This window comes from Panulirus ornatus, chromosome 70 (assembly GCF_036320965.1).
Source record: "Panulirus ornatus isolate Po-2019 chromosome 70, ASM3632096v1, whole genome shotgun sequence".
NCBI lineage: Eukaryota > Metazoa > Arthropoda > Malacostraca > Decapoda > Palinuridae > Panulirus > Panulirus ornatus.
Window position 1 is genome coordinate 12174056 of NC_092293.1, and position 10997 is coordinate 12185052.

The 10997-nt window shown below is 36.2% G+C and overlaps 2 non-coding genes across 2 annotated transcripts; both read left to right on the forward strand.

The window, feature by feature from the left end:
* The first annotated feature begins 846 nt into the window (after positions 1-846).
* Positions 847-919, forward strand: TRNAK-CUU (transfer RNA lysine (anticodon CUU)). The gene has a single exon. It is a non-coding gene; the product is annotated as a tRNA-Lys (tRNA).
* Positions 920-6853: 5934 nt separating this feature from the next.
* Positions 6854-6925, forward strand: TRNAI-GAU (transfer RNA isoleucine (anticodon GAU)). The gene has a single exon. It is a non-coding gene; the product is annotated as a tRNA-Ile (tRNA).
* Positions 6926-10997: the final 4072 nt, after the last annotated feature.

Below are 10997 nucleotides of genomic sequence, written 5' to 3' on the forward strand. Positions count from 1 at the left end.
TACCCTTCTCCAGACACACTTGCTGCCTCCTAACCATTAGTGTCTTACTCTCACAACATCAGACAGAGAGGAGAGTGTCTCCAGACACACTTGCTGCCTCCTAACCATTAGTGTCTTACTCTCACAACATCAGACAGAGAGGAGAGTGTCTCCAGACACACTTGCTGCCTCCTAACCATTAGTGTCTTACTCTCACAACATCAGACAGAGAGGAGAGTGTCTCCAGACACACTTGCTGCCTCCTAACCATTAGTATCTTACTCTCACAACATCAGACAGAGAGGAGGTGTCTCCAGACACACTTGCTGCCTCCTAACCATTAGTATCTTACTCTCACAACATCAGACAGAGAGGAGGGTGTCTCCAGACACACTTGCTGCCTCCTAACCATTAGTATCTTACTCTCACAACATCAGACAGAGAGGAGGTGTCTCCAGACACACTTGCTGCCTCCTAACAATTAGTGTCTTACTCTCACAACATCAGACAGAGAGGAGGGTGTCTCCAGACACACTTGCTGCCTCCTAACCATTAGTGTCTTACTCTCACAACATCAGACAGAGAGGAGAGTGTCTCCAGACACACTTGCTGCCTCCTAACCATTAGTGTCTTACTCTCACAACATCAGACAGAGAGGATGTTATGCCTCTTATCTAACCTGACACATCAGCCGGGGTCTCAGGACGTTGATAAGGTCATGGTCGGATCCCCTTATGTATCTATCATGTGACCTCAGGTCAGTTATTGAACGTTATCGCTGATAATACAGCGTTGTTAGGCGGTTAATGATGGTGGTTATTAACCTCGCTTAGACACACATATACACTCGAACAAGGGTGTGTATAAGCCCGGCTGGCTCAGTCGGTAGAGCACGAGACTCTTAATCTCGGGGTCGTGGGTTCGAGACCCACGTTGGGCGGTAGCAGTTTTCTATGATGTAACATGAAACAGCCTCTGAACATACCATCCACCGCCCGTCTAGATCAACCAATCTGCTAAACACAAGACATCTGAAGAGTTATTAAGTACTGAAAGACAAACAACAATTCTGTTTGAAACAGTCAGCGATGATGCACGGGAGGCTGAAGGAAATGTGTCACTGTTCACTGACTTTAATGATGATAAATACGACCTGGTATGGCTGTGTCTACACACTACCGCCATCTGGTCAACATTGTACATACCAACATTTAAACTGTGACATTCAACCACAAGGTTTAAAGTCGCTCATGAAAACGCGAACTTAAAATCTATCCATTTAAATCTGCCATTCATCAATAAACATTTAAACATCGTCATTTGAACGTAAACCTTCCAGCTGCGTTATTTTACCAGAGTCCTTTAAGATACGTCATATAAACACAAAACTTAAATGTACGTTAAGCTTGTGCAAACCATCATTGAAACTCAAACTTTTGAATTAGAATTGTAATGAAAATGCGAACTTTTAACTCTGTCAAATTACAGCTATTGTACAAAATGATTTACTTAATTGACAAATTTTAATGTCAGTTAATTTAACGATATCCTTTGTGGTTCATCTTTGAAACACAAACCTTTAAACTTTGTCTCTAGAACTGAACACAACCATTAAGTTTCATAACTGGAATGGAAATTTGGATAATCTATCAAAATTCGTCATATAACGCGAACTTTTAAATCCTTCCATTCAGTTGGGCCGTTACTTGCCTGGCTGCCATTCATAATATGTCCTTTTATATTGTATGTTGACTACGCTCTCATTCATTCGTCATTTGGATCGTCTCACTGATATTCCATTCATAAACTTCATTCCTAAAGCTTATTTTTGACCACCATGTTGCTTCCTTAAGGTTTATAATTCTTTGTGTATTTAATAATAGAAGATTCAATGGTATTTCTCGTGGTACTGGAATTAGAGTTAATAATGCCATCTCAGTTATTAACTCTAACTCCAGCACCACGAGAAATATCATTGAATCTTCTATTTCTGAATACACAAAGAATTATAATCTTAATATTAGTGATGGTCTATACAAATTGGATAACTTTAATGCTGATAAAATGTGTAAACAATTCACCTTCTTGTCCACATAATAAGTTTATGATGCGCTTGTTGTCTGTCTTGGACAATCACATGTTTACCATATGGCGTCCTAGCTACGTCTCTTCGTTGTATATCAATTGAGTGTTATATTTCTCTCTTGTGTCTCCCTTGATGATGTGAGTATTACACGAAAGTGCACTTGGGAACTTATCGTGTTTATTTTCCTAGTGGACTCATAAGAGTATACTTGATCACATGCAAAATCGTGATCCTTTCCAATACATATATATATATATATATATATATATATATATATATATATATATATATATATATATATATATATTTTTTTTTTTTTCAAACTATTCGCCATTTCCCGCATCAGCAAGGTAGCGTTAAGAACAGAGGACTGGGCCTCTGAGGGAACATCCTCACCTGCCCCCCTTCTCTGTTCCTTTTTTTGGAAAAAAAAAAAAAAAAAAGAGGGGAGGATTTCCAGCCCCCCGCTCCCTCCCCTTTTAGTCGCCTTCTACGACACGCAGGGAATACGTGGGAAGTATATATTGAATATATATGTATATTCTTTTTTCTTTCATACTATTCGCCATTTCCCGCGTCAGCGAGGTAGCGTTAAGAACAGAGGACTGGGCCTCTGAGGAAACATCCTCACCTGCCCCCTTCTCTGTTTCTTCCATTGGAATATTAAAAAAGAAAAAACGAGAGGGGAGGATTTCCAGCCCCCCGCTCCCTTCCCTTTTAGTTCGCCTTCTACGACACGCAGGGAATACGTGGGAAGTATTCTTTCTCCCCTATCCCCAGGGATAATATATATATATATATATATATATATATATATATATATATATATATATATATATATATATATATATACATATATATATATCCTTCAGTACGTTTACTTTCGATAATGAGGAACAGAAGAATAAGCCAAACAAGTATATTTCGTCAAAGACATCTTTCTTTTCTAAACGCTGCCTCGCAAAGATTTTCATTAATTCAAATTGAAGAAACAGACGAATTTTCTATTGTCTGGTTAGCTCAGTGGTAGAGCGTGAGTCTTACACACTTAAGGTCGTGGGTTCGAGACCCACACCAGACATAATTTTTGTCTTTTTCTTGTTTCATTTTGTCCGCATCACATGTGTGCAACATTCAGTATGTTCGTCCAACGTTATAGTGAAGATCTTCACAATAAATTGAGGTTTTCGACCTTATCTGAAAGGGTCAGGTCCACCAAGACGTCCTTGAAATCTTCCAGAAGCTTCTGGCGATCCTCCTCCAACTGCTGGGCACATCAGAGTTAACATGGGCCGGACATCGGTTGTGGAACGACTTAATCTGCTTCCGGTAGTTAGCAGGGATGATAATGAGGGCTCTGACCTCATACCAGGTCAGCTTAGTTCTAGTCGATTGCACAGTTCCAGTCTATTGCTTAGTTCCAGTCTATTGCTTAGTTCCAGTCTATTGCAACGACAATAAAAAATTAAAACTCATTTCTTCGTGGAAAATTAAGAGGAAAACATGACAGCAACATGATTTACCCTGTGGTTATTTTGCCGGCTAGTCGGCAATGGTCGGTCAAACAGTATTTTGCCGTGGTAATCTCAGTGCTTCATATAATACTAAGTCCAAAAAAATGTTCTTGGGGGCGTAGCTCAGTGGTAGAGCACTCGCTTGGCATGCGAGAGGTCCCGGGTTCAAACCCCGGCGCTTCCATTTTTTATTTGGGAAATTCATTGTTTTCAGTCTTGTATATGTATATATGTATATATACATATATATATATATATATATATATATATATATATATATATATATATATATATATATATATATATATATATATATATAAAGTTAAGTAACGTTGGGTCTGGTTAGTACTTGGATGGGTGACCGTCTGGGAACACCAGATGCTGTTATCCCTGGGGATAGGGAAGAAAGTATACTTGCCTCGTATTCCCTGCGTGTCGTACAAGGCGACTAAAAGGGTAGGGAGCAGAAGGCCGGAAATCCTTTACTCTCATTTTCAATTTTACAAAAGACGGAACAGAGAAGACATAAAGATATTGCAAAGATGTAACTAATATAAGATATAAGAATGAATGGAAGATACGGATGTAGCTGAAACAAGGAGTAATGAAGATTAAGGTGCAATGAAAATTATTCTCTAGTGAAGATAAATGTATATGTTAAAATTTTGTATTGAACATCAAGAAGTAATGATAATGATGAGAGTGTAGTGACGATGAGGGTTTAGTTAGGGAGTGGTGACAATTGCCTTTACAATGATAATAAGGAGGTAACACAATGAGGAACACAAACTTTCCAAAGCTACGTTCAAGTCAGACTTTAAACTAAGTTCGGTAAACAGAAGGATGATGTTAAGATGAGAGTGTAGTGAAGAAGAGTGTAGTGATGATAAGGATATTGTCAAGATAGGTTGTAGTGAAGATACGAATGTAGTGAAGATACGAATGTAGTAGAGATAAGGATTATTAAAGAGTAAAGTTTATTCAAAATGATTATGTAGTGAAGATAAGAACTATTTCTAGTGAACATCAGGGAGTACAATGATAATGGTATGGTAGAAATAACGGAGTCGTGAAGAAGAGGGTATAGTGAAGATATAATTAAGTGAAAATAACCTAGTAGTGAAGATACACGTTAGTGAATATGAGGTTGTAGTGAACTTAACGTTATTGACCTGATCCCCCAAATCCTCCAAACTACGTTCAAGGGCGGATCCAAAGCCAACCTAAAAGGCTATTTGCACTATTTCCCTGCAAAACTCGTCCAAATGCCTCTCTTCTCTTTTACTAATATATATATATATATATATATATATATATATATATATATATATATATATATATATATATATGTGTTTGTGTGTATATATATATATATATATATATATATATATATATATATATACATATATATATATATATATATATATATATATATATATATATATATATATATATATATATATATATATATATATATATAGTATATATATATATATATATATATATATATATATATATATATATATATATATATATATATATATATATATATATATATATATATATATATATATATATATATATATATATATATATATATATATATATATATATATGTATATATATATATATATATATACACATATATATATATATATATATATATATATATATATATATATATATATATATATATATATATATATATATATATATATATATATATATATATATATTAGTAAAAGAGAAGAGAAGCATTTGGACGAGTTTTGCAGGGAAATAGTGCAAATGACTGGGAGATGTATGAGAGAAGGAGGCAAGAGGTCAAGAGATAGGTGCAAGGATTGAGAAAGAGGGCTTCTGTATCTTCACTTCTTGAAACACCTAGAGTACAATATGATATATACAATACAGAATCTTCACCGTAAACTGAATTGCCCACCATATCTACTACTCTTGAGCTGGAAGAAATCACGGCCATAGAGTTTAATGATCTCTAATTCTTTTTTTTCACTACTTGCCAACATTAGTTTGGAATATATATACAATACAAAGTAAGGCATCTTCACTACAAACTGAAATGTCCCATATGATACATATAATGTACAATTGGGCATCTTCACTTAAACTGAATTGTCCATCATATCTAATGCACTTGAGCTGGTAGAAATCATGGCCATAGTTTATCTTTCATTCTTTATCTCCATTATTTGACACAATTGCATTATAATATGATGAATATAATACACAATTGGGCATCATTGAAATTTCAATACACAAAGAATTATAATCTTAATATCAGTGATGGTCTATACAGATTGGATAACTTTAATGTTGATAGAATTTGTAAACAATTCACCTTCTTGTCCACATAATAAGTTTATGATACGCTTGTTGTCTTTCTTGGACAATCACATGTTTACCATATGGCGTCCTCGCTCCGTCTCTTCGTTGTATATCAACTGACTGTTATATTTTTCTCTTGTATCTCCCCTGATGATGTGAGTTTTACAGGAAAGTGCACTTAGTAACTTATCGTGTTTATTTTCCCCGTGGACTCATAAGAATAAACTTGATCACGTGCAAAATTGTGATCCTTTTCGATATATATATATATATATATATATATATATATATATATATATATATATATATATATATATATATATATATATATATATATATATATATATATATATATATATATTGGAAAGGATCACAATTTTGGACAATCACATGTTTACCAAATGGCGTCCCAGTTTCGTCTCTTCGATGTATATCAACTGACTGTTATATTCCTCTCTTGTGTCTCCCCTGATGATGTGATTATTACACGAAAGTGCACTTGGGAACTTTTTGTGTTTCATTTTCCCCGTGGACTCATAGGAATATATATATATATATATATATATATATATATATATATATATATATATATATATATATATATATATATATGTATATATATATATATATATATATATATATATATATATATATATATATATATATATATATATATATATATATATATAAATATATATATATATATATATATATCTATATATATATATATATATATATATATATATATATATATATATATATATACATATATATATATATATATCCTTCAGTATGTTTACTTTCGATAATGAGGAACAGAAGAAGGAGTCAAGCAAGTAAATTTCGTCAAAGACATCTCTCTTTTCTTAACGCTGCCTCGCAAAGATTTTCATTATTTCAAATTGAAGAAACAGACGAATTTTCTATTGTCTGGTTAGCTCAGTGGTAGAGCATGAGTCTGATAAACTCAAGGTCGTGGGTTCGAGACCCACACCAGACATAATTTTTGTCTCTTTCTTTTTTCATTTTGTCCGCATCACATGTGTGCAACATTCAGTATGTTCATCCAACGTTGTAGTAAAGATCTTCACAATAAATTGGGGTTTTCGACCTTATCTGAAAGGGTCAGGTCCACCAAGACGTCCTTGAAATCTTCCAGAAGCTTCTGGCGATCCTCCTCCAACTGCTGGGCACATCAGAGTTAACATGGGCCGGACATCGGTTGTGGAACGACTTAATCTGCTTCCGGTAGTTAGCAGGGATGATAATGAGGGCTCTGACCTCATACCAGGTCAGCTTGGTTCCAGTCTATTGCTTAGTTCCAGTTTATTACATAGTTCCAGTCTATTGCAACGACAATAAAAGATTAAAACTCATTTCTTCGTAGAAATTTGAGAGGAAAACACGACAGCAACATGGAGAATTACCCTGTGGTTATTTTGCCGGCTAGTCGGCAACGGTCGGTCAAACACTATTTTGCCGTGGTAATCTCAGTGCTTCATATAATACTATGTCACAAAATATGTTCTTGGGGGCGTAGCTCAGTGGTAGAGCACTCGCTTGGCATGCGAGAGGTCCCGGGTTCAAACCCCGGCGCTTCCATTTTTGTTATTTGGGAAATTCATTGTTTTCAGTCTTATATATATATATGATATATATATATATATATATATATATATATATATATATATATATATATATATATATATATATATATATATATATATATATATATATATATATATATCGTCCGATCAGAGAATTTAAGCAACGTTGGGTCTGGTTAGTACTTGGATGGGTGACCGTCTCGGAACACCAGATGCTGTTATCCCTGGGGATAGGGAAGAAAGTATACTTGCCTCGTATTCCCTGCGTGTCGTACAAGGCGACTTAAAGAGGAGGGAGCAGAAGGCCGGAAATCCTTTACTCTCACTTTCAATTTTCCAAAAGACGGAACAGAGAAGATATAAAGATATTGTAAAGATGTAATTAATATAAGATATAAGAATGAATGGAAGATACGGATGTAGCTGAAACAAGGAGTAATGAAGATTAAGGGGCAATGAAAATTATTCTGTAGTGAAGATAAATGTATATGTTGAGATTTTGTATTGAACATCAAGAAGTAATGATAATGATGAGAGTGTAGTGATGATGAGTGTTTAGTTAGGGAGTGGTGACAATTGCCTTTACAATGATGATAAGGAGGTAACACAATGAGGAACACAAACTTTCCAAAGCTACGTTCAAGTCAGACTTTGAACTAAGTTCGGTAAACAGAAGGATGATGTTAAGAGGAGAGTGTAGTGAGGAAGAGTATAGTAATGATAAGGATACTGTCAAGATAGGTTGTGGCGAAGATACGAATGTAGTGAAGATACGAATGTAGTAGAGATAAGGGTTATCAAGGAGTAAAGTTTATTCAGAATGATTATGTAGTGAAGATAAGAACTATTTCTAGTGAACATCAGGGAGTACAATGATGATGGTATGGTAGAAATAACGGTGTAGTGAAGAAGAGGGTATAGTGAAGATATAATTAAGTGAAAATAAGCTAGTAGTGAAGATTCACGTTAGTGAATATGAGGTTGTAGTGAACTTAACCTTATTGACCTGATCCCCCAAATCCTCCAAACTCCGTTCAAGGGCCGATCCAAAACCAATCAAAAAGGCTATTTCTCTGTGTATTGTTAGTGGTGGTGGTGGTGTGTAGGTGTGTGTAATCATCTACTTGCACTGTATTAGGAGGGGGTTTTACACTCGTGGGGCCCCGTGTAAGTACGTTGTTTGTGTGAGCGGGTAAAATCTAAAGCCTTCCTTGAAACCAGCTTAGTCAAGATAAGGTCATATGAAGATGAGGTTGTAGTGAAGATTATAATAAGCCTTGCATAGTGAAGATAAAGGGATTAAGTAGAGGAGATGTAGTAAAAAAGATTATAGTGAACACAAAAGGATTCAAGCTAAGTGCAGGGTCGGCCTACGGGCTTGAACTTATATTTTAGGTCAAAGGCATCACCAGTACACCCCGGCCAGCCTTAAAGTTTATCCGTACACACACACACACACACACACACATAAGTATGTATATATATATATATATATATATATATATATATATATATATATATATATATATATATATATATATATATATATATATATATATATATGTGTGTGTGTGTGTGTGTGTGTGTGTGTGTGTGTGTGTGTGTGTGTGTGTGTGTATATTTACACTGTACGTTAACAAAAGCTCATTTGGTGAAATCGTTTTTCCTCACATTAAATGTTATCCCAGATATCAAAAATTCTTCTCTTTGGTATTTCATTTTCTATGTTTTCCACTTGAATTTCTTCACTCGAAGTGATTTACCGTTCATGTTTTAGATTAAACTATATTTGTCAATTGACCAATTCCCTCTCCCATCTCATCATGACGCTTCTTGTTATTCTTTGATTTGAATCTTCAGTTTTCACCTCGCCTTCAACATGATAACCTCTGAATCTGTGAGTGTGTAATTACCTATTTTTACTGTGTGAGGAGAGAGTTCTACACTCGCCAGGCCAAATCTCTAGAACATTCTGTACTATTATACAACTTGTAAGATTTATGTATGGTGTCTGCCTTAACCATGACCTCATTCTTCTTATTCCATGCATCAACCACTCTTATATAAACTTTAAAATTACTTCTCTGAATATTTTTGAACAATATTGCCCTAATTTCATGCTATGTTCTCTAGTTTTGTGTGTGTGTGTGTTCTCAGAAAGTAACTGTGTACTATTCAACAATGATTTCCCAAAAGCCATTTACCTCATATCCTTTTATTTCGATGCTTGAAAATGGCTAGATTTTCGTCAAAGTGGTTTTTGTCTTATTATTACTTATGATGATTTATTGATTCAAAAAGTATTGGTATTTCGAAACTATTTAGATCCTTCAACATCTCTAGCCATCTTCACTACACTATCAACACCACTAGCCATCTTGACTATTTCTTCGACACCTTTAGATTTCATGAAATAATGATCGCAACAAAACTAAATGAATCCGTCTACATATCCGGATTTGTATGGGATTTAATCTGGATAGATCTGGTTATGTGACGTCACATAACCTAGGGGTATATAAGGCCGGCGGCGAGAGAAGTGTAATCATTTGAGGATGGGACTCCGTACCGACAACATCTCCTCTCACACTCTCCGGCAAGAAAATTTGGTAAGTGCACCTCAGGCCGGAATCAAAATGAGTGTTCCAGTTGTAAAGTTGACCCAGAAGGATGTGAATGACCTGGTGGTTATGAGAGAGGTGGGTCGGGGAGGCAACGCCAAGATTGAAACGGTGTTGTTCCGTGGATCGTGTTGCGTCATCAAAACCCTTCTCGACGGAGTGAGTTCGAAAAGTCTTATGGATGAAGCCGACATTCACAGGAGACTGGCTGGGGCTGGAGGAGCCCCTCTCCTTCGAGCAGTGTGCCGCAACCCCCCACTGATCATCTTAAGCCACACTGGCCAGCCTTATGATAAGTACATGAGAACATGTCGGTCGGACGAGGAACTGGTCGAGTCCGCCATCATGGTCGCTCGTCGGCTGATGGAAATCCATAAGAAAAACATTGTCCATAATGACGTCAAGGTCGAGAATGTGACCGTGACGATGGGTGAGAAGCCAGAGTTTCACATCATCGACTTCGGCTTGAGCGTTAAGAAGGGAAGCTGCGTTGAGTACAATGTTCCTGACCTGTGGTTGGCCCCTGAGGTCAGGGAGCGCAAGCCGGTCTCCCCAGCCAGTGACGTCTTCTCTTTTGGGCATCTAATGAGGCACGTGTCCATCCTGGTCAGGAAGCAGGGTGTGCGGGAAAGCCTCCAGGATCTTTACCAAACAGCGACCCACAGCGACCCCTCAGAGAGACCAGCTCTGCCACTTATTATTGGTGAGCTGAAGAAGGTGATGAGGTCAGTCCGCCGGAGGCGTACCAGAGGAGGGGGCCAACGGAACCAGAGGAAGGGCAGGAAATGAGGTGCCCTTCCTCAACTATCTACCTCACAATAACAACTTTGTTTTAGAGGAAATT